General features: G+C 37.1%; 1 protein-coding gene across 5 annotated transcripts in view; it reads right to left on the bottom strand.

Annotated features, from left to right (window-relative positions):
* Nucleotides 1–26,767, bottom strand: part of LOC135223558 (uncharacterized) — a 188,110-nt gene that overhangs the window by 94,876 nt on the left and 66,467 nt on the right. For all 5 annotated transcript variants that reach the window (XM_064262100.1, XM_064262076.1, XM_064262109.1 and 2 more), the window contains one exon: nucleotides 21,695–21,762. The gene's annotated coding sequence lies outside the window, so the exon portion shown is untranslated. The remainder of the gene's footprint in view (nucleotides 1–21,694; nucleotides 21,763–26,767) is intronic.

The following is a 26,767-nucleotide window of genomic DNA, read 5'->3' on the forward strand; positions in this document are numbered from 1 at the left end:
AGAAGAAAATCTGGCATAGAAATCGATGGTCACTTCAAGTCTGTTAATAATTACGTACAATTCAAAGTACAAACAGGCCAAGAAAAGATCACATTTCATACCACATCCTGTCTTCATAATCGTACATTGCGTTTTTAACTGTGATTTGGAACTTATTTTTTTTGTTAAGCCTGGACTTTTTGATCTAGCATTGTTTATAATACTGGAAATGATTCTTCTTTCCCACCGTTATCCCTACATTAAGGGGTCGGTTGCCTGATGCGCCTCCACCAAACCTCTTCGCCCCATATTTTCTTTCACTTTATCTCGCCATCTAATTCTCTCTATCTCCTTCTCGATCTTCTTCCTCTAACAGGTTCCTCCCAAGTCCTCTTTACTCCCAACTCGTCTTCCATCCTCAACACATGCCCATACCACCGCAACCGTTGAGATTGAGGGAGAATAAATAATTACTCGTGGTAGTTTTTTCAAACAAATTGCATATCGTCGAAGTTGATGGTGCCTCTGTGCAGTCTGCAGATGATGGGCAATTCTTACTTTCTTAGAAAACTAAAATCCCGAGATTCTTTATTATAAAATAAGAGGACACAACGGAATACGTAAATAGATAATTTCCGGAAAATGTCTCAAAAGTAAAGTAATAAAACTCAACTTTAACAGGATCTGCAGAATTTAGCACACCCATGGTTATAACAAGGAAGGTGGGATCCGCAGAAGTAAGACCAAACCATTAATGCCTAAAACCGAGGCTGATCTCAGACAATTATCTATCTTTTAACAAACACAGATATTAAATGTAGGAAAATGCATAACTACTTTTCGTCTTAAACTGAAATAAAGTGATGCTTCATGATCATCCAAGGAAAATGGCCGGTTAATCAATTGGGAAGCTTGCAATGTAAGTAATAAAAGTAATTGACAAAGTCCAGAAAAAAGGAGCTGGGGGATAAGGACGGAAACATGACCACACTAAACTGGAACGGTTTAAAGTAAATGTACAGCTGCAGTATGGTGGGTGAGCTGATAATCACGGACACTATGTCTATGTTCACGGAGGCCAATGGCTACACTTCGGACTGGGTTGAATTGAATTGAATATGGAATTTAGGCCAAAGGCCAGGGACTGGGACCTATGAGGCTATTCAGCACTGAAATGGAAACTGACAGTAAAAGGGTTTATAGGTGTCCCAGGAGGACAACCTCGCAGTTGCACTATGAAGCAACTGTTAGGAGAGGGTGGAAAGTAAGATGGAAGTAAGAGAATATGAAAGGAGGTACAGTAAAAGGAACGAAAGGGGTTGCAGCTAGGGGCCGAAGGCACGCTGCAAAGAACCTTAAGTAATGCCTACAGTAAACCGCACGAGGTGCACTGACGGCACTACCCACTTACGGGGGTTTCGGACTGCGTCATTAATCCTACCGGCTGGAAATATTAAACACATGAGAGAATAACTAGACCAAGTCAGGACCTACAAATCCTTAAAACTAAACCACAAATTGTTGATAAAGCTGTTCATATCAAGAGGCTTATTTCAATTGAATAAACAACCAGACATACTTGAAGATGAAAATAGGATGTTGGCATCAACAAATCAACGTTTAGAATATATAAGTACCTCTCAAACATAAATCATCTTAGAAGATGCTAAGTAATTACTAACTGTTACCTCGTAAACTAACCATTTGTATGTCCGCATTCTGCCCGTTTTTCAAGGATTAAATAAAAAATAAATTGTACTCTACACGATAAACGCAGCTATATACGTTATGTCCACTCACACTAATGCTCTCCTTCTTTTGCTTTGAAAATTTATGAAATGATCTACTTACATTCTGTAAAAGTAACTGAATATTTACTTTCAATTTACATTCTGTAAAAGTAACTGAACATTTACTATCTTTATTCCCATCTGTATGCTTCCAATGTCTGTGGTATCAGCAAAATTTTAGAAAGGATATGGTGACGAATTACAGAACTACTTACGGAATTATCACACTCACCGTAATATGATGAAAGTTATCTAAAAATATTCAATTAATATTTTATGGGTAAAAGGAATTTACTACTGTTATCATTACATTTGAAGTTCGAAAGTAACGGGCCTCTGTACGTCTTATTATAAAAAAAAAATCTTGTTATCGGAAAATATTGAACAATTTGCCACAAACTAGTATGAACTCCGAGATCAAATCAAATACCAGCGTAAAACAAATACTGAAAGCACCATATGCCCGCTGTTTTACTTCAGTAGCCCTCGTAATAATTACTCATTTGTAATTAATCGTATTTTATTCAACGGTTACCAATCCTCCAAACATTACATCGCTAACAGAAATCCATGTAAACTATTATGGAGCACTATTTGTTCAACAATTTTATTTTTTTGTGTCTAATGCCATCCAAATACTTTTAGATCTTTTCCATATACTGTGACTTCGTCTAAAAAGGTTATTACAAGAGAGAGAGAGAGAGAGAGAGAGAGAGGGGGGGGGGGGGACCCATGCGTTGAGGCCCCTCAACATCTGTTTTTTACATCTGCATGTTATATCTTTCCCTTTCGTTTCTCTTCCCAAAACCCTTACCAGTACCTGGTGCCTAATCCACTGATAAAGTCAACTGAGTTATTTGGAATTTTAAGGATACGCGCCTATATCGTTCCTCGTCCTTAGAGGAAGCAATTCAACATCAAACCGCATTGATCAAAACTTTACTAAACCAGTTTTCACCAAAAATGAAAATTAGTGAGAAACGCAAAGCAGGAATCTGAATGAATGAACAAGCAAAAACTGAGGGAGAACAGTGCCTTTACCAAGCTTTGGATCCCTACTCAGATGTGAGGAATATCTGATATTGAAAGACAAAGAACTTCATCATCGGCAAAGTCTACCGAAACAAGATAATAAATGAACGTAACAAAAGACCAGCCGAGGCTGAGAATCGATTTTCAGAATCCTATAATAATGTAAGTGGAGAGCCTTAACCACAGACATGGCGCTGATCAATCAACGACTCTTGACATGATTAATAAAAACTACTAATAAGTTCCTCATGAGAAAGTTCGGAGCGGCGAAGGATGATTTTTGAATGGGACCTAATCACCTACAAAAGTGTGGATGAGGTTAAAAAAAATCATAGAAAAGAGGCAGTCGTCTTCTGTAGTTTGTGAGAGACTGGAGAGGAGAGATATATATAAATATATATAAATATATACATATATATATATATACATAACTATATATGTATATATAATATATATATATATATATATATATATATATATATATATATATATATATATACACTTTATCAAAAGCCTTGGAAATGATAATTCTCTCGAAAATCTCAGAAAAATGAATAGATTGTGGTGAGACGGAACACGAATTAACCACTGATCAAATAAATAAACAAATAAATAAATATATTAAAGTTTATCACTTGCGCTATTGTTCTGTACATTAATACAATAAATAACAGGACCACAGTTCAACAGGATGTTATCTAGCGGAAATATTTATTCAGAAAAGAAGTTACAAGTTTTCCAGGACTAACTGTCATCATCGTCTGGTAGCCGGAATTTTTTTTTTTTTTTTTTTAACTTTTTCTGAACAAATATCTCCGCTAGACACCATCCTGTTCAACTGTGGTTCTATTCTATATATTATATATATATATATATATATATAGATAATATATTATAATATATATATATATATATCTTTCCTCTCCAACCATCGTTCAACTGTGTTCCAATTGCTCTCTCTCTCTCTCCTCTCTCTCTCTCTCTCTCTCCATCTCTCTCTCTCCATATATATATAGGTATTATAGGATATATATATATATATATATATATATGATATATATATTATATTATATATATATGAGTCTGATCACATCACCGCGTTTCATACATATGCATTAAGGTACAAATGTCCTTTATATGTAATTCGCTCTACTTCGGAATTAATATATTTTCATATATGTTAACCCAAGGGGAAATTTTTAGTTGATAATCATTTCGTCGGCTCCCGGGCGCGAACCTAGGAACCAAGAAATCAGGACGTACATGAAGTGCCTTTAACTACGCAGCTACCACGAGAGGTATAAGTTAACGCCACCTCTCACCTCCAAATCCTTGGCGCGCTATATTATATATATATATATATATATATATATATATATATATATATATATGTATGTATGTATGTATCCTCTCTAATCTCTCACAAACAAACTACAGAAGACAACTAGTACAATCACGGACCTAATTGGTAACATTTGAGCGACTGCAATAGGCGACACCCGCGGGAACAGGACCCTGAGATCGGTGTAAAAGTGAGCGGAGGGAATAAACGAGGACTTGCTGCCACATAAAGAACAGACTAAGGCAATCTACTTCATACAGGACCCAGCCGCAACCCACACAGTGTCACTCTGAACCCAACACACACACACACACACCCCAATAATCACAACAGTTTTCCTTCACTTTCTTTTTCCCCTTTTTTCTTGTAACCTTAAACAATCTCCCAATTACCGCCAGGCTTCGCTTTACCCACTTTCCCATAACATCCCCAGATCTCATTTTAGGAAGGGGAGGAGGGGGTTGGGGGGTGGGGGGGTGACCCACGCAAAATGGTTTTTAAGCCGGTCTTCACCCAAACCCAATTTCGGCGCTAATATAAAGCAAGGGTGAGGTGAGGGAGGGAGTATGAGAGAGGAAGGAAAGTTGAGTGGATGGTGAATCCTGCTTATTATAAGGCAATTTTTAAGATGCACGGAGTTCATTCCAAGGTGAAATTACTTTCGTTTCCTAGTTTAACGAAAAAACTACTTCGCTGGAGGAGTAGGAGGAGTTGGGGGAGGGGGGCTGGAGGTGAGAATGAGGTGGTAGTTATTAAGACTGTGACAGACACTTCCAAAAGGTGGCCAGAATAAACAAGAAGCATCCTTCACTCTCATTCCATTATGCTGCTTTCTTAAATCACAAAAAACTACAGGGGGGAAAATATGACGGCACAATAAACTAAATAAGTGAACATCATACACATGAAGTCATTTGCATTCACGCAAATGAGGGTTCAATTGAAGTATCCCATTATCCGTGTTTTTTCTCAATTCAGTGCCTCTCAATACTAAAATGTCAAGAATAAGACTTGAAGACTTCAGTAATGCAAAATGCAGCGTTCACCAATTTACATAACACTATTAATTAAGTCTCATGCGGATAATAAAAAAATAAAAAAAACACACAAATCCTCAGTTATGAATAAATCAACCCTCTGACTTGCAAGAAGCCCAAGCGACCTAGTGCAGGTAACGCACTGAGGGCTCTAAGAGCCACCGAAATGGGCGAACTAAGTGTGAAATACAAGTTCTAGCATAATCCTTTTTTTTTTAATATTGAATCCAACTCTGCTATTTCTGTAGGCAGTAACAAAAAGAGCAGCTCTTGTTATTCCCTGTCCCGCCGTATCTTCGATTTAGTAAAGCGAGAAGTTAGCGTCGGTACTCTCAATTAATCTAGGAGAGCAAACATTGTCCTCATAGGCCTAAAGTAGTGTGTTAAGTCATTGGGGGTATTTGCATTTGTACCTCACAAACACCTACACATATACACACACACACACAACACACAACCACACATTCAATAATTACAAGAATGGGACTAAATATCAGCACACACGCATGCAGAATACGAAACACGTAATGAAAAGGTTCACCTAAGTACGATACAATGCACGAACACACCTGTGAGAACACAAACACAGGCGCGCCCTTCATACAGACACAAGACCACAGAAAAGGCAGCGCAGTTCCCCTCTTTCTTCTCTCGCCGAAGGGAGCTTTTGAGGCAGCAATTATGTGCACTACTCTTGGGAAGGCAGCCATAACGGATATTAGCTCTCCCTAACCTAATATAACTTAAAACGCATAGGCCTGCCGCAGATGGGTAGGCCTAAGCTGGGGGCTGAACCGAAAGATAAATCTCTCTCAAACATGTGAAAATATAATAAAACTAGTGCTCACATTTTTTTTTTCTTGGGTTACACTCGACAACGGTTCAAGAATAAGCCAGAATCTCTTCTATCGAAACAAATAAATAATAAAAATAAAGGATAAAAAAATTAAGCTTCTTTTAGTATCACACTCAAGGCTTCATGTGTTTTAAGGTTCTTCATTCTTTACAAACTTTCCATTAGAGTCATTCGAACTACAGTTTCTAATAGTATTTACCTATTTGCCATGCTTGAACTCTTAATCAGATTCTATGTCAATTTGAAATTTTATATACCTCTACAGTGCACGCCTATGTCCCTAATAAATAATACGATCTGCATAAAAATCAAATACCGAAAATAATAATACCATTAATAACCACACAATCAAACAATGGAGATAACAGCAATAATAATGAAAGTAAGAAGGGACGAAAACAAGTAAGAAGTGACGAAGCAGCCGGGGTTATAGAGTATATTTAAAGGACTTTGGATGCAGCAAGACTTACAATGACTTTCGCTGGATAAAATTATAGGAGGTAAAAAAAAAATGAACGAATACAGAACAAGAAAGCCCTTTGCCGAAGTTAATTCACTTTATTAGCAGACCTAACACATACGAACTAATGCCATATCAGGCTAAACCACCCGAGAAGTAATCCCAGTATCACGTGGCCGCTTGTATGTAAAAGGATTGTTCAAGTTTCATTTGTTTGTTTGAGTGGGATACGCATCTCAATTAAGTTACATCAATGAAAAAAAAATACCTAAGAAATCAAGAAAATTTTCACGAACTGAAAAAGATAAGTACATTTTCACACGACACTAAACTTAAAATAAATCGTATCGACGAAAATGTCCAGAGTTGCCATTATTTTCAAAGAGTATGTTTTTGTTCTACAACAATGAATAAAAAAAAAAATGGAAAAAAGTCCTTATCCTAACCATACAACCTCAAAACGCGAACTTAAACCCCACCGTCCGCAGCGAAGTGCCTCAATCATAAGAGCCTTTTAAAATCAGGAGGCAACCCCAAAGAAAATAGAACCATATTTGCCAAATTCATCATGATGCATGTCGTTCTCAACCGTCAATCATGTACTCACCGACTCATACACAATGCATCACCAGGCTCCTCTCTCTCTCTCTCTCTCTCTCTCTCTCTCTCTCTCTCTCTTCAATGCACTATAAAGCTCTCTCTCTCTCTCTCTCCAGTGCAATGTAAAAGCTCTCTCTCTCTCTCTCTCTCTCTCTCCAGTGCAATGTAAAGCTCGCTCTCTCTCTCTCTCTCTCTCTCTCTCTCCAGTGCACTATAAAGTTCTCTCTCTCTCTCTCTCTCCAGTGCTATATAAAGCTCTCTCTCACTCCAATGCACTACAAAGCTCTCTCTCTCTCTCTCTCTCTCTCTCTCTCTCTCTCTCTCGTTCTGCAAGGACCTCACGTTCACCACAGTATTACTGCCAATAATACCCGCTATTGTGAAGATGGCTGTGGCGAAGCAAAGCTAGAGTAGAGATGCGAGCTCTAGGTGCGAAGTAGTGGTTGGGGAGGGGGGGGGAGGTAGTGGGAGAGGAGGGGGGGAGATATTGGATGGGCAGCAGGAGACGTCGGCAAATGGGAATACGTATACTAGGTTCTTTATACAGGACTGCAGCGTGAGGTGAGACTGGATTAACTTGAGACTATGCTACAAAGGGAATGAGCGGTAACCTGTCTTCACGGAGGGACAAAGAGCGGATCTCCATCCTTGGGTGGAAATCTGTCCATGGAAAGGGGCGAATTTAGAATAAGAACATCGACTGTATTTCCATAAACACTACAACAATGTTACAAGTTGACTAGGCTTACTATCTTCATTTAGGAGATAAACTTTAGTAAATAGCTGATTCACTAATTACAGAAGGGCAATATGAATATATAGTATATAATTATGTTATATATACGTACATGTACATGTATAACTGAATCACGAAAGTTTGGAACGTGATAAATCCATAAATAAAGGTATAAGCCACGAAGGAAAAATAAACAACGGAGTTTCTCCAAGATCTTTCAACTCAACGTCCTTTCCTCAGCAGATAAACTGACTTACATGAGGAACTGACAGTACAGGAAAGGTCGTATAACTGACAGATAAGGATTATAAGGAGATTTGTACCTAAAATCCGGCACACCTGGAGAATTAGTAACCTTTCCCAACAAGCATAAACATGGGTAAAATTTTAAAAAAAATATTAAGTAAATCTGCTCAGTATTATATAAGGCGACAGATATTCAGAACTTTGGTAAACAAAAACTTATTCACAATACATATTCACAATACATATTAAACATACATATATAACGAAGATATCTCTAAGGCAACTAATTTGTATTTAAGTCTGTAATTATATCTTTGAGGTCATTCTTAAACATGTTACAAATACAAAGGTCTAAATGAAACAGGCCACGAATAATATTACAATTACAATGGGGAGTAAGTTGTATTATGGCAGATTCTAAAAGATTTCGTGATAAGACATCTTTTGACCTTGGAATTACTGAACTACCAATCCAATTTATTCGGTGGTTGTTTTCACTTAAATGAATGAATATTGCATCAGATGTTTGCCCAGTTTTTACAGAATATTTATGCTGGTTTAATCTTACTTCTAAGCCCTTGCTCAACTGTTCGAGATAAAAAGAGGGGCAGTCCATACATGGAATTTTATATATTATGTTGATGCTTTCCCTGTGGCCATTTTTTATTAACATACCTTTCAGTGTGTTATTATAGGAAAAAACAAGGTTGACCTTAAAGGCTTTTAACAATGATTTCATGGTTTCAAATCCGTTAAAATAAGGTAAACTGAAAATGTTCATAGAATTTTCTTTCTCAGTGTTACTTACACTATAAAACTTTTTGTGGGCTTTATTATAACAAATATCTAATATATGTGAAGGATAACATAAATCTTTCCCTATTTTTCTTATGTATTAAATTTCTTGATCCAAATATTGGGGACTGACAATGTGCTATGCTCGTAAAAAAATAGAAGAAAAAATTTATTTTTGATGTTAAGATGGTGGCCTGAATAGAAATGAACATGAGTTAAGTTGTTGGTTGGTTTCCTATAAATACTGAATTTACATTGAAATGGTTCTCTATGTATCAAAACATCTAAGAAAGGGAGGCAATTCTCTTTTTCCAATTCTAGAGTAAACTTAATCGATGGTACCTGGTTATTTAATTTAGAGAGTAAATCATTTACATCAATACCAGCAGGCAGAACAGTTAAAATATCATCAACATATCTATACCACTTTACATGAATATAAATGATTTTAGGTAAGTAGCGTTTTTCAAAGAATTCCATGTACAAGTTTGAGAGGAGTGGTGATAAAGGGTTTCCCATTGCCATGCCAAATATTTGTTGATAAAATTCACCATTGAATATAAACTTACAATCACAAATGCACAACCTAGTAAGTGAAATAATATACATATATGTATGCATGTATGTATGGATGGATATGTGTATGTAAAACTTTACCAAAAAGATAATAAAACACTTCGTGTAAATCCTAACCGGTTCCGACTTGTATGCCATTTTTAGGGGACTGATATATATTGGTAGAGACCTCAAATATATATGCTAGCTTATATATTCTAAATTCATACCATATGTGTCAGTCCTATGAAAGTTTTATATGGTTAGGATTTACACTCAGTGTTTCATTGTTCCCGTGGTGAAGCTGGACACATAAAACACGTATCAGAATGATTACTGTTAAATATACATGCATGAATGCATACATACAATACATAGCAATAATATATAAAAGTACACAAATGCATGTATGTATGTATGTATGTATGTATGTATGTATGTATGTATGTATGTATGTATGTATATATATATATGTATATATATATATATATATTATATATATATATATATATATATATATATAAATATGTGTGTGTGTCACGGTTCAGCAACGTGTAGTATTTTCCCTTGGATTCTGTACCATGTAGGGGGTAATGGCTTATTAATGACATAAATATATATATATATATATATATATATATATATATATATATATATATATATATATACTCGTATATATATTGATCACAATTCACATGGTGTAATTATGATCAGGAAAGCAAACGAGTAAAGCTTCGGCAAATGGAGGCATACTAAACAAATGATGGTACGAACGAAAAAACAAACAAAAATAAAAAAAACAGAAACGACAGAGCCATCATCAGTATGATCCGATTTGGCAAATGCAACGCGCACATATTCCCGTCCACACAAAAGAAATTTTAAAAGTCAAACAGGACTGTGCAATAGCAGCAACAAATCTTTCGGTGGGGACAAAAAAATAATAGAAAGAAAAACGAAAAAGGTGTCAATAACTCTGGGGAGAGCCAATCACAGCCAACCAGATCACTCGAGGCGTGACAGCTATATTGCCCTGGGTACAATTTACGGCAATAACTCCCGGCAAACTGAGAGTAACCGACAGTCAATCGGGAACGAGGGCCCGCCTGCCCATAGTGACGGTTCTGCCAATACCGAGTTTTGGGTCAGACGCGTCCAGATACGACGTTAGTGACACCCTTGAAATGGAAGCCAAGTGCCAACAAGGGCCAGTTAATTTGCGGTGTCATAAAGCTTCTTGAGAACTGTCAAATTCGGTCAACCTGATGCACAACGACAAACGACAGAAAGGAAGAGTAAATGTGTACTACTGTTTCTACTACCATTAAAAGACACATTCATAAAGAATATGGAAAGTAAAACTCCGTAAACTCACCTGCAAACTTTAACAGAAGTTCACAGTCTTACATGTATTAGCGAAAAACTGGATACATAGGATTTAATTATATATATATATATATATATATATATATATATATATATATATATATACGTATATATACACATTAACACACACACAAATATATATATATATATATACATATATATATATATATATATATATATATACTATATATATATATATATATATATATATATATATATATATATATATAATGACTGAGGGTATAGGCACGTTTGTGTATAAAATGTATCAGATGGATGAGTAGACTTCGTATAAGTCTTAATCATCTTTTATGATTACCTTCATCAGTTCAACAGTTTAATTCGTAGGCCCATTATATAGAGATATATATAGATAAATGGATATGATCTTCTGAATCTAAAATCCCATACGAACCGAAACAAATGTTGGAAACAAAATGCAAAATAAGTAACACGATTTCACAAACTTGTACTCGGATATATTTACAGACAATTTTTAGAGAGAGAGAGAGAGAGAGAGAGAGAGAGAGAGAGAGAGAGAGAGAGAGAGGGGAAGGGGAGACGAAGATGAGACGAGAGAGAGGAGAGACATTGAGAGAGAGAGAGAGAGAGAGAGCGTTTTAAATTATGACCCTGCGCAAGACAAGACAGCAAGAGAGAAGGAGTCTATAAATAACGAAGTGAATTTTGAAATCCGAGAGTAAGCGGAAGTCACATAAGCCAAGACCATATAAAGAGAGACAAGTGAAATTTGTCGTTCCGATGTAATATGATATGAACTGCTTTCTTCATTTCAAGTGACAATTTCAACATGCCAGCAACGAGAAAAACTGACACATAGTAGCACGCAGTTCTGACGGCTTTCCAGGACAAGGATAAAAAAATATATTTACGCAAATCTTGTGGAACTTTAAGCGAGTATGTGTGTGTTTGAGAGAGAGAGAGAGAGATGGAGAGGAGAAGAGAAGGGGAGGAGAGTGAGGGGAGAAGGAGAGAGAGAGGAGAGAGAGGGAGGCGAGAGAGAGAAGGAGGAAGAAGAGAGAGAGAGAGAATTATTTTAATAATAAATAGTGTAATCATACAATAAGTATATTTTTTTATTCCAAACCAAATTTCACATATGATTTTTTTATGTCAACAGATAATTTAACCTATGTTAGTAAGTAATATTTGCGAATAAGACTGACGCGGTCGTTTCAATACTCAAGAACAACCAAACCTACAACCACCATATTACACTATCAATATCATTGACAATATCCCAATATTGGTCAATGAAATTGAAAGTGAATGGTCATGGTCACCCATGGGTTGTGACATACATGTCAGCCAGATATTGGAAGAACAAAGAGCGATGTTTATTTAGCTGAAATATTTAGGGCTACGAAAAGGTAATGCTTAAAGTGTCAGGAAGACAAAGAGGGGGAGATATGAAGTAAATATTATGTGTTTACTACAAGAATGAATGTTTTTAGAGTTTAGACTGAGTGGGACAGAGGAAAAGGTGGTTAAAATGAGTTTATATTATCCATGAAAGGAAAGAATGATATTGACAGCAAGAGATTGTTACAAAAAAAAATCATATTATTCACGAAAGAAAAGAATGGCATTTATAAGAAAGCCTCGGAGAGTAAATTTTATGTGACTGGATTTGGAGAATATGATTTGAATTGAATATAGAATTTAGGCCAGAGGACAGTCACTGGAACCTATGAGGTCATTCAGGGCTGAAAGAAAATTGAGAGTTAAAGGTTTAAAAGGTGTAACAGGAGGATATCCTCGCAGTTGCACTTTGAATCAATTGTTAAGAAAGGGTGGAAAGTAAGATGGAAAGTAAGATTGAGTAGAGACTATAAAAGGAGGTACAATAAAAGGAAGGAAAGGGGTTGGAAAATATGAAAATATTTAGGTGATAGGCGACAAATTACAGATGGGATGGTTTTGGGTAAAACCAAGGGGAAAATAGTTGTCATACGATCTACTGAAGTCGAGAATCTATGGAATTTTTTTTTATTCAGGTCTACCTAGAAGAGCTTAGAAGTGTTACTCTTGAAGAAAGTGTGTGTCACTGGTGAGGTTAAAACACTTTATTTGCAAAGATATAACTTGAACTATACTTGAATTTGGTCAAGCGAAGGAAGACATGAATCACTGCTGTTCAAAACTTCATAATAGTTTTTCTCATTCTCGGTATAAAAACCCTGATATCATGACAAGGTGAAAGCGTTCATTTGTTATAAAGACAATGAAAACGTCATAGTTTCCATCCCTCATAGAAAATACTTCGTCATAAAAAAATAAAAAAAAAAAAGTCCCGGTGCCATACTTCGGCTTTTGCAGACTTTCCAAAAGTCGGTGTCCTCGTCCAGATAGAAAGATTTCCCCTTTAAAATAACTGGACCGTGAGCGGGCTGTCGTTCCCCCAGACAAACTGAACGACTATTACTGTCAAACTGTCCTCTTCCGATAAACTTGTCCCCAATATTTTCCAATCTCTGCACCGGATTCCGCAACCGCACTGCCAGCGCAAGCACGGGAATTTGTCTCGTAGCGAAAGCGCCTATTTCATTTCTATGTTTCTTTTCGGACTTCTCTGCGTTGAAAGCTTCGAGACAAGCAATATCGAGAAGCTACCTAAATACAGTTCAGGCACCGTTAGTAAAAAAAACAGTTCAGGCACCGTAGGTTAAAAAAAAAAAAAAAAAAAAAAAAAAAAAAAAAAAAAAAACGGTTCTTCGGCGCACTCGAGTTTTACAAAGTTTTACGCTGTAAGTGCCGCAGACCGGTGCTGCCTTGTTTACAGCGTTACCAGACGCACGAGCACGGCTAACTTTAACCTTAAATAGAATAATAATTACTGACGCTAGAGGGTTTCAGTTTGGTATGCTTGCTGATGGGAGGATGGATGACCAACATCCCACTTTGCAGCTCTCTGGCCTCAGTAGTTTTAAGACCTGAGGACGGACAGACATAGCCATTTCAGTTTTCTTTAACAGAAAACAAAAAGTGTAGGGGATAAATATTAGGATATTCTGCTGTTTTTGTAGATGAAGCTAGCCATATATGCCAGCACGGGGTGTTGCCCCTCAAGCAGTAGATATTAGGAGTAACAACGTTTATTTAATCGCAATGCCTCTAACATTTCCCGATGTTCTGTGCACAAAGATAGGCCTAAAAACACCATTCAAACCCAGTCGCTGGAGCAACCATACGAATCTGGCTTGTGAAAATATTTTTTCTTTGTGAGGGCAAATAGACGGGATGAAAGAAAACAAGTAATTAGATAAATATATGAACAGGAAACAAAAAAACCAAAACAAGTCTTGCTACCGGAGGAAGCTCATGATAGGTAAAGAAGGAAGATGATAAAGTGACGGCTAAATAGATAATGAAGCAGATTTCATATTATACTTAACTGACGTCTACAGGTAACCCACCAAAAGTAAGCCTGACAGGGAAATGATTTAACCTCTCGCAAGATTAACAGCATTTTCAACTGCATTTTAGAGGGGAAACATGATGAACCGGTCACCAACATTTCATCAGATTATGTAAAGCGCTTTATACATATAAAAAAATTATAAACACAAAAATAATTTTTAAAAATTCTTTTCCCGTATACGCATTTAAATCTTAATAATAATATTGATAATATAAATCGACAAAGCTATTTTATGACAAGTTATTTAGCTTAAATGTCAAGCTGTCTTACATTTACGTCCTTTACACAGAACAGTTATACTTCATTGTCATCATAATTTCATTGTAAAGATCCTACTGACTGGATGAATTTTATCACAAGCATTATTAAGATATTGAAAATACTGAAGCACTAATTATCATGCAAGAAGATAGCAGATCACTGAAAACATAACTGTATGAAAATGGAATGAAGGTATTTCATTTCGAATGAAAAGAATTGATGTATGTGTGTATACGAGTACACACACACACAATATATATATATATATATATATATATATATATATATAGATAGATAGATAGATAGATAGATAGATAGATATATATATAATATGTGTATGTGTGTAAGTATATACGTTTATACAAACAAACGAGAGACTAGCAACAAACAAAATACTAAACATCGTAAAAAAATAAGCTAGAGCAGTATCAGGTAAAAGGGCTCTGCAATCAAGTTAGATTTTGTCACTGGGAACATTAAACAACATTGGTATGTGACGCGAGTGTAGGCTGCCTGTTAGAATGATTGGTTTAATGTTGTAATACGGCACTGCAACATACGAAATGTTAGGTAGAGATGGCTCTATACTTTAAATCCTCGAAAACAATGCCAAACGTAACATACGACAGTTCAATTTTTTTTTTTTTTTTTTTTTTTTTTTGTTTTTTTTTTTTTTTTTTTTTTTTTTTTTTACAAAGGTCTGCACAGCGCAGTGGTTCCCGCTAAAAGACAGTGTTTGGAAAATACAGAAAACTTAACACAATTAATATCTTGTGAATTTTCAAAATCTACTCGGGTAATAAAGTAGCGACGACAAACAGTACATGGCATTTAGAACATGTAAATTGGCATTGTCAAACACGCATATCACCACCCTTGTTAGATAATGGGATTTTCGACCACTTTAGAGTCTACATAATATGCAAGTACGCTTTTCCATGGGTAAACTAGGACATTTTTAGAAGATTTTGGAGAGAAAAAAATTGCGACTTGAATTGTGAACGCGTCATATATAAAGCTTTTAAATCTATCAATAATCTTTGATATGATCATGATACATGCTTATCGAAACTTCATACGTAGCCGCTACAGGTCAAATAAGAGAGAGCGATGATTATAAAAAGCAACTAAGAAGCAAAAGGCAAAAGTCAAACACATCCCCGAACGTACCACGACAGACCACCATCAAGGTGAGACACGAGAGAAAAACCGAGCGTAGTTTGTTTCTAATGCTTTAATTTTACTTCTATATTATCATTAACTCTTGTCGTGTCATGGTAACATCAATCATGATTTGAGATTCCATAAGCTCTGTATGTTTTCTAAGTACCACATTCTGCTGGTAAAATCGCGGGACATGAATTATTTATTAATAAAAAAAAAAGAAAAAAAAGAAAAAGAAAGGTCGCTGTTGTTGATGGAACTATAAGCATGCGCCCTGTCGCGACAGCGGATATTGAAAAATGGCATCGCCCATATTGTTTTTTGTTTGTTTTTTTCTTTTTTTGCGTAAGGGTTCATAGGACGAGACTCTCTGCGCCCTAATAGACTCCTGTTGACAAAGAGTAGGAAGAAGGAACAAAGAGGGAGGAGCAACAGGCGCTTCTTAAGATTTTTTTTTCTTTCAGGAAATTCCAGCTGTCACTCTCATTCACAAAAGGTGCTCAGCAATTCGAAAACTACCTCGTTTGATCCTCTTTATCTCTTATGAATTCAACTCAACTGAATACAGAATTTAAGCACTGGGACCTATGAGGTCATTCAGCGCTGAAACGGAAATTAACAGTAAAGGATCTGAGAGGTGTGACAGGAGGAAAACCTCGCAGTTGCATTCTGAATCCATTGTTAAGAGAGGGTGGAAAGTAAGATGGAAGGAAGAGAATATGAACGAAGGTACAGTAAAGGGAACGAAAAGGTTGCAGCTAGGGGTCGAAGGCACGTTGCAAAGGATCCTTTAGTTAATGCAGAGGTGCACTGACACTACATCCTACGGAGTCTATCTGTTATGACCACAGCACTATAGTTGACAGCACTGGAAGGACAAAATGTAGTTGCTTTTAAAAATGACTGAAACGGCTGATTTATTGTTCAGTTTCTTTTAAAGTAAATGAAACTGCTTTTAAAAATATACGAAACAGTTCAGTTTTCGACTGTACGGTTACCATTAGGGAGCTGGAAGACTCGCCAATACATAAGACTGGGTAACTTAGAAGGAGTTTGACATAAAAATTCCACATTTACTTCATCGAAGTTGATGGAAGTGATAAAGACGAATGCAACAGGGAAACAGCACAAATTACTAATTCAAATAAGAGTTCATTTGCGTAGAAAAGTAACTGATTTTCTCTCGTACTTCACACGAAGCCATCAATATGTTGCCAGACCTATGTTCCTCTCTAACCTATTATTCGTTCAATGTTTTTAATTTCCGCTTACCTTCACTTCAGCACCCTGGTCATCAAAGATCCTCATATTCCAGAGACTAAGAAGTAAACGGATAAAAAACAGACTGTTTTCCCAGTACACATGGCTACGATAACGTCTCACCTTAGTTTGCATCTAAATCTACAAGAGGAGAACAAAGACTTTTCTGCAATTGTCATGATGTAGCCTAAGGTAGCTTCCGAACATCATATAAAAAAGCTAAGAAAAATCATGTATATCCTAGTTTAACCAGACCACTGAGCTGATTAACAGCTCTCCTAGGACTGGCCCGAAGGATTAGATATTTTTACGTGGCTACGAACCAACTGGTTACCTAGTAACGAGACCTTCAGCTTCTTGTGGGATCCGAACCACATCGAGAAATGAATTTCTATCACCAAAGATAAAATCCTCTGATTTCGCGTTGGCAGAGCGGAGAATCGAACTTGAACCCTGAGATCGGTAGTCGACTCGTCCAAAGAGGAAAGAAAAAAAAAACTGAGAAACACTGCACAAATCTGTACTCTACATACCTGAAATAGATTAATCTAATGAAGTTCGTGGCCTTAAAATTGTTTGTTTAAAACCATATACCGCTAACATATTAAAAAAAATAGGTCTGTCATTACAATTTAAGATAATGACACAAACGCAGTTCCCCCTCCAAAGCCGAAATCACGCGAGGGTTCTCCACAGGAAGGTTACTATACAGCTCGACGGTCTAGAACCAACATCACTGTTTAGGCTGAGCCCCCAGGGGCTAGAGAACCCCCGAACACCGGCAGTTCTCGGGTGTCAATTTTCTTCCACTTCAGCCACCACCAACAATTAATGACACCTCTCCCCCAGAAAGGCGTTAATTAATTGGTTTTATGACGGGATTTAAATTCTCCGTAATTAGACACTACGCAGCCAATTAGCACTGATGTTACCCCCTCTCAAAATGATCACGTTGGAGTCATAAATAATATGTGCTACACAGCGTCCTTTTGTTCTTGTTGCTCTTATTAGCGAAGCGCTTTTCGTGCACAATAAAACGATTTCATAAATAGCATGACGAGCGCAGTTTAATAAGTGTTACAAACTATACAGTTAATGAAGAGGGAAGGAAAATGAAAAAACCAAACGTTTTCTCTTGGGATACGTCTCAAGTATAAAAGGCCCCTTAAAACCTTCTGGTTTAATTAAAGCTAAGGACTATATTTCGGTGGACTAACTTCCACTACTTACTTGCTAAGGTTGGGAGTTAGTCCACCGAAATATAGCATTAAACCAGAGTATATATATATATATATATATATATATATATATATATATATATATATATATATATATATATATAGGGATGATTCCCCCCCCCCCACCACCACACACACACACACAAACAGAGAGAGTAAGAAGGACAAAGAATAAGAACATTCAAAGAAGCACTCTTTGGACGACTCCTTCCAGATAATCAAATTGTGGTGGAAACCTAAGAAAATCTGGCTCTGTTTCTACAGAGCGAAAAACGTTAAACCTTCATCGATAAATACCAAAGTCCACCGTCGAAACTTTTCTCACCAAGTTTGCTCGCAACCTGTTCACTGATGTTCTCACACGATCTGGCTACCAGACATCTCAATAGGAAAAGTGAACCAAACGTATTAACATATAAAGCCTCGGGCCGCTTTGACGAGAAACAATACGACGAAAAAGCTGTAACGGAATTGAAGCGGTGTTGCCAACTGTAGGGTAATCACCCTACGCGTTAGGTGATCTTGGTAAAATCTTAAGACAGCACGACAATATGTTTTAGTGTAGGGTAATTGTAGCAAGGTAGATTTAGATCAATATGCTTATTAGTATTCATGATATAACATAATATAAAGATAACCTTTAGATTTAGTTATCATCATAGCCGCAGGGCCATTTCTCGTCTCCTGTAGGGGGCGTAGGGTGAGAGGGGTTGTCATCACTGCCTAAATGGTCTTTTTGCGCTGCAACGAAAATTGAGAGTAAAAAGTTTGAAAGGTGTAGCAGGAGGAAAACCTTGCAGTTGCACTATGAATCAAGTGTTAGGAGAGGGTGGAAAGTAAGATGGAAGAAAGAGAATATGAAAGGAAGCACAGTAAAAGGAACGAAAGGGCTTGCTGCTAGGGGCCGAAGGCACGATGTAAAGAACTTTAAGTAATCCTTACAGAGGTGCACTGACAGCACTAACACTCCCCTCCCCCCACAAGGGGAAAATGCCTTAACGAAGGGATGGAATCAAACTTTCAAGCTACGACCAGCGAAAGGGAAGATTCGATACTGAAAAGAAAGAAATAAAATTCCATCTTCCTCTCAGACCAAATAACGCCTTGGTGGCAACAGTCTCTTCTGATTACGAGACGAACAGGAGCCACGAAAATTCTCTCTCTCTCTCCCTCTTCGTTTCATTTCACAAGATGTCTCCTCAAATGGACTAAAAAGTCTTTGAGACATCCTAATCCTTGTAATTCCTTGTAACTACAGTTCTCATTCGTGTTACAGCATCTGCCACTACCACCACTGATGCTACTACTACAAATAATAATGATAATAATGATAATGTACTTTATTTCAACTCATCCTATTGACAAAATAAACCCACAAATGCAACAAAGACGTATAAATTACTGACGTTACCGACGGATTTAGTGAGCACGGAAGACAAAAACAGAAACGCTAAAGGGGCTATGGCACTGATGATGGCGGGAGGGCCATTAAAAATAAATTACTAAGTAAAAAAATAATAAAAGTCTCTTACTTTCGGATACATCAATTATTTAGTAATAAAATAATATAAGCATTGCTTTGCCTTTTGATGAAGCTCTCTGGCAATATAACAAAAGGCGATTCAATTTTCGAGTTTTATAAAGTGACGATGCGTTTTCGTCATTTCTGAAAAGTTCAGATGGTTCAAGATGGTCCTTTTCCCTCAAAACGACCTCATCTCCATCTCCATCTCCCTTGATGAGAATTTATCACTTAAAACTTTCCGCTCTTTGTATACTCCCAACATCCTTCAATTTACTGTCTGCGTGACAAAGATTATATCAAAAGAAGAGAAAAAGGGAAAAGTATAGGAAAATGAATAAAATATAAATCAACGGGCAGAGGAGAAATCTGACAAATGAAAACGTGATTCAATGAATGAAAAAACACACATACACACACGGAGAAAGAAGTCAAAGACTGAATACGTCCCTTTTCTCAGATTAGGTGGGAGGCCTTCAGCAGAAGGCCTACGAAAGGAAAAGGTCCTTTGATGAAGGCGATTCCCTTTCTAAGGCTCCTTCCTTTGACCTACTTTCTTTGAGGGCGGCACTTGTGGCCACTGATATGGTAATGGTATAGAATATTAACAGACACGCGTAGCCAGATATTCAAGACACATCAAACGACCTAGTTTATTTGGTCGTGGTCCTTACGGCAATTGACATGTTGATGGCATCACATACTAACCCTCAAATAATGTCAGACAGACAATATTAAGTTATGCATTGCCCGACAGGAGTCAAAGGCAGAATAAGTGACATTTCTGAATGTGGCGGAAATTTAAGTCATGGAAATGTAAAGAACATACTGCTTTATATCCATTAGGACACGAATAACAACCTACTGAATTACTGGTATGGCGTATTAAAAGATACATAAATTAATGGCACTGAATGTTAAAATACATACATTCCTATACTGGAATGCTAATGGACATAATACAGACAGACACTCGATCACAGCAATGACACGCTTAAAGAATGACAAGACGCCATCTGCCAGAATATGATAAGAACATTAAGCCTCACATATTCCAGCCAGACGGGGAATAATAACCGAAAGACAGTATATGACAAGCAGACAGACACCAGGCCACGCGATCGGTTGCAGCGCCATTCCGTCCCTTCCGAGTGAAGACTGGAATTTCCAGCGCGTACTCAATTTCATGGTTTCACGTCTTCTTCTCCGGAAGAAAAAATTGGACGCGAGATTCTCATTCATGTCCTTTTGGATGCCGGGATCAAAAGCCTCGGGCCCGAAGAGGATGAAGGGGGGAAAAATTGGAATTTAAGCGGCTTCCAAATGTGTAATTAATGGCTTTCATTAAAGGGAGGGAAACAGCTCTAAAGATGGCTGAAAGAGACGGAAAGGAGGGGATGGTGAGGAGTAAAGAGGCGAACGGAGGAAAGGGGGATGAGGAGGAGAGGATGAGGGAAGGAGGAAAGAATTCTTGGTCAGTTTCCAAGGAAGAGGAAGCAAAGGAAGGAAGAGATTCGTGAATCTGTCAGGAGAGAACGAAAAGGCATTGCAAGCAATTAATAGACGCCGAGGAGAGAAAGACACTCAACCCACGACTGATTGACACTAAAGATCGAGTGACAGTCAACTGATCTACTACCGAGACATCAACCCAAGGTCAACAGAGCATGATATACCTCTCTCTCCCTTCTAACTTATGGACCTTGACAGGAACACCGCAGTCAGTCATTGGGGAAATGACTTTGCAAACGGTCCATTCAAGTCAGATAAGTTTGTCTGCGAGAAAAATGGCCCTCAATGATTTCGGTTCCTTAGGAAATTGCATCATAACTGTTTCCCGTGAGTCAGAAAACGAAGACGTAAGACACTGCAGACGTCATCGATGGCACCTACATCACACAATATAAACAGATTCACATCGGCAGCCAATGGACAAGTGTTGCCACCAAACATAAGTCAGCCTGTCCGTCAAGAAGAAGAAAACATTACTTACGATGATGTATTGTTCTTGCGAAGCATTCCTGTAGGTCCTTAATGAAGGTGTTCCTCTCTTCCTCCTTCCTGCAATGAAAGAGAAACAGTGTCGATTACTGTTCATTGTATATCCTCCAATATAAAAGAAATTCACCGAATATTATTTCCTTCAGCAATTTCTTCCGAAAATTCAAAGAACACAGAAACTGCAAAATTATGTACCAACCAACACACACACACACACACACACACACACACACACACACACATATATATATATATATATATATAATATATATATATATATATATATATATATATATATATATATATATATGTATATATGCAATATAAAAAATACCGTATCAGGCTTCTAAATAATCAGTAGAAGGATCCACAGTAATATTCTTGTTTATCAAGACGAAATATATATTTAGATATATTACAATGCTTAATAAGCATTATAAATATCTCTACAATTACATTTCGCCTTGATAACAAGAATATTACCGTGTACCCTTCTACTGATTACATGTATATATATATATTATATATATATAGTATATATATATATATATATATATATGTATTATATATGTATAATATACTATATATATAATATATATATATATATATAATAGTATATATTAACTGGTAATCTTCTTAGGCACGAAGATATAGTAATTCAGTTGTATTCTACATAGGAAAATGAAAAAAGGTATATCTCAGAAAATGCCCAACAGTTTCGTCCTCCAATGGACCTCTTCTTGGAGCGTTTATTGAGATATACCTTTTTTCATTCTCCTATGTAGAATACAACTGAATATAATATATATATATATATATATATATATATATATATATATATAAACATAATTGAGTGCGTTACTAACCTTTCAATTTAACACCTTATTTCATAAATGAAGTTATCAATTTTAATTACTATGTGATATCTCCAAGTATAGTTTGAAGCTGCCTCAGTAACTAAGATGCTGACAAAAGGAGTTAGAAGAGCGCAAAGAAGTCATCCAAAAGAAACCCAAAAAAAGAAGAAAGAAAGAAAGGAAAAAAAGATATTAGAAAGGTGACATGAGACCGGGTAGGTTACGGGATTCCTATTCAGATACTCTCAAGTTCAGAGTTAAATGCAACATGAAAGCCAGTAGCAAACAATGCTTGTCACAGAGGCAGAGGGAATGAACGCCTTATATAACAAAAGATGGCTTTCATAAGACTATAAATTCACTCCACAGAGAGGTCCAAAGCTTAGCCACGAGCATCAAGACAAAGCACTAGCAAAACGAAGTTGAATTAAACCATGCATGTCTTCAGTCAAGGGGCAACTACCCTTCCTTAACGTACGCAAGTCTTAATATGCAAGTGCACATTATACCGTCCACAATCTCTCTCTCTCTCTCTCTCTCTCTCTCTCTCTCTCTCTGTAGTCTGATATATTTATACCCCTCTCACTTGCATAGCTTGATATACTTTCTCCCAAGCGGAAGGAACTGGACACATTTGAGTCTCTCTCTCTCTCTCTCTCTCTCTCTCTCTCTCTCTCTCTCTCTCTCTCTCGCAAGTAGGAAGCTTCGTTTCCGCCTGCGTGGAAGGCTCATTAAAACCGGAATATAACAAACATTCAAAGGGCCGAAGATGATGATGGCCAATTGGACGGAGACATAAGTTCCGAGAGTTTGCAATTTCCCTAAGAGCAATTAAGACTTTATTACCAACATAACTATCCTCCATTATTTTTGGCACGCGTATTCCAACATTTCACGGGTGATTCAGGAAGCCAACTCTCTCTCTCTCTCTCTCTCTCTCTCTCTCTCTCTCTCTCTCTGCAGTCGAAAACGTGACGGAAACTGTGGGAAGAGAAGCCATTAAATATTCACACGCATACACTATATATATATTGTCGGATCGTAGCTAGTGGAGAAGGGCATGGGGCTAGCGTTTTCATTCCAAATGAATTGTTAGAACCGGCGTATTAACACCCTAAGAACGAAATTCCTGTAAGGGAAGAATCGTATATTTATTTTTATATACACACATGCATACTACACACTATATACACACATGCTACTACACACACTATATACATACATACATACATACATACATATATACATATATATAATATATATATATATATATATATATATATATATATATTCCGCCACATTTGCATAATATAATGAATAGACCACACCTTGATAACGTCACAAGATATTTGACGATGAACGCGCGTCAATTGGACCCACCTTGTACCTACTGCTTTGAACAAACACCTTGGATAAATGAATCACTACGGTAGGCAGAAATTTTACTCGATTTCTTAAAAATGCCGAAATGAAATGTAAGAGATTTTAATTTTTATTTCGTCTAATAAAGCACCAAATCTTTCATTTTGGCAACCAACACTTGTATAAGACAGCTAAGTTAGCTGAATTCAATGCATTTCACCTTAGGACCTACACAACTGCTCTTAAAGAATGATCATGAATAGTCTATGTGTAGATAAGTCAACTTGACATTTTCTTCGTTTAAACGCATTTGATTCTGGTAAGCATATTTAGCGCCAATTCACAGAAGTTTTGTGACAGTTAAACTTAAACAGATAAATTAATATCTATGACAATCAGACGTTTCAAGGCTATCAGCATCTGTGCAAGTCACCCGTTCAGGAAACGTACTGGGAAAAACAAGATAAAAAAATCCACACTACTCCAATAAAATGTCTGAGTCACGGACTGCACCGTGCCTCTGTGAATGAATATTGCAAAACCGTAATAACATTCGTGCGAATATGCAAACATTCCGTTCAAAGAAACATTCACATGAGGGCTACATTCTCTGCCAGCTTCGTACCCTGCCGTCGTCACACAAACAAGGAGGAATTCTTCTCCCATAACAGCGATTACACTCAAACTATTCCTAAACCCGGGTAGATGGAGGAGGGGGGGGGGGGGGGGATACCCACAGGTAACTGCAATGTTTGGAGTTGCTGCTGAATCTTGCAATATTTGCAGCCTGGTGCAAACGGCTGTGGCTTTAAATGAACCTCGAAAGATAGCCTCTGGTATAGCTCAGTTCACTATCAAATCTGGTTGTGATCATGAAAATGAGAGAGGTACTCTTATTGTTACTGAGGTAGAGTTTCCATTTACCGTAAAAGTCAACAATTCTAATATACATTAGAGGCTTACTATGCAACACCAGAATTTCCATTTCCACACTGAATCTTTCACATGCTTGCTAAAACTTGTGCAACTTCAGTATAAAATATCTATACACAACCTAAATACTGTTTATACAGCGGTCTGAAAGGGTCAAATGAAGACTGACTTCCAGTTACTGACTTTCGACCTCACTTTTCAAGTAACCTCACATAGTACTACACGTGGTGTGACACTTATCAAAGGTATCATATTTCTCAAACCTCCTTTCAAGCCTTTCTCGCCAAACAGAGTAAGACACTTATGACTCTCTTGAAATGACACGTAAACACCTGCAATTGTAAGGAATAATATAGGAAGGTCATCCAACCAAGCGTCCCCAGTTCCTCTCTGTCTCTGCACCTCTATCGACGGACTATCCGTCGCTAAGCAAACACGCCTTTCAACAGAATACGGAATTTATAAAGTGGAAACTACAAAGTGAGGGGGGTGAAATTTTCGGAAATCATCACACCCGGCGCCTCTGCAAACACATCATTCATTTTCTTCCTCTTCGTCTTCTTCCAGCTTTTTTTTTCCTTTGTGAATTCATATAATGGCCTCACTAAAAAGAAGCTTTCTTTCAATCTTCCGAGAATTTCCTCTTTGGCAACTAGTCCATTAATTAGTTTTCTGTTTGCGTTCCCCAGCGCTTTCACTCCTCTGTATTTCATTTCTGCTGAACAAAGCAAGCAGACTTATTTAGCAAACAGAAATATCATATACATTGAAAACCAATATTGAAACTGAGGAAACTAAATAGAATACCAAACGAATAAACACACACACACACACACACACAGAGAGAGAGAGAGAGAGAGAGAGAAACCACCTTTAAGCTTTTAGGAGATAGACTGGGCCTAGCGGAAAGATCTTACTGATAATTCTACTGTCTACCTTACTTTGACGTAACGTGAAATTAATTGAAAATGGGAAACACCTCTCTCTCTCTCTCTCTCTCTCTCTCTCTCTCTCTCTCTCTCTCTCTCTCTCTCTGCCCATGCGCTAACTATTCATAACCAATTTTCTACCTTTCTTATAAATCTATTGTTAGTTTTTTCTGTTCGAAGTGCGTTTATCATACAAATATTGACCTGATTGTGTGTTTTTTCTGTTCAAAGTAAAGTTTACTAAGCAAATATTAGCTTTCTTGGGGTCTGAGTCAGCATTTCTGTCAACAGGCCCCAACACTCGGAGCCCTCGGCCTAAAGTTACTCCATCAAAGTGCTGAAATCCCTGAGGAGGTTACGTTCTCTCTGTTGACGAGAGACACTTGACAGTGCGGTCTGCCCTCGCGCACCTCCTAATGGTTGACTTCGCATCACGAACGGCTATCAATCGCTGACGTCGAATAACTGATATGAATGCAAGGTGCACAACTACAAATAAAAGGAAAACAACATATTTCGTCTTACAGAGACCAAAAAATTCTGATTTGTCACTAAGATCCTAAACCTAGTTTCTAAGAGAATCTGTCAAAAGAGTTAATCTTCCAAAAGACTAATTGATACACGAAACAGTCAGTTACCTTACATACAAAAGGAATGAGCAAAATAGGTATTGATAAATACAGCCATGAACAACTGCCTTGCCATCATTTCATTACATTATGACAAATACTTGCTTATGCACAAACATCAATGGATATACGCACGCACATATTATACATACGTACATACATATATGCACAAACATACACACACACACACACACACACAAATATATATATATATATATATATATATATATATATATATATATATATTATATATATAATCTCGTAGCTATGTTACATTTCACATAACAGGACGAGGAAATAGGCGCACCTTGAGTGCAACCCTTCATTGAGATACACGTACTACACGAAACAGCAG

This window comes from Macrobrachium nipponense, chromosome 20 (genome assembly GCF_015104395.2).
Source record: "Macrobrachium nipponense isolate FS-2020 chromosome 20, ASM1510439v2, whole genome shotgun sequence".
Lineage (NCBI taxonomy): Eukaryota > Metazoa > Arthropoda > Malacostraca > Decapoda > Palaemonidae > Macrobrachium > Macrobrachium nipponense.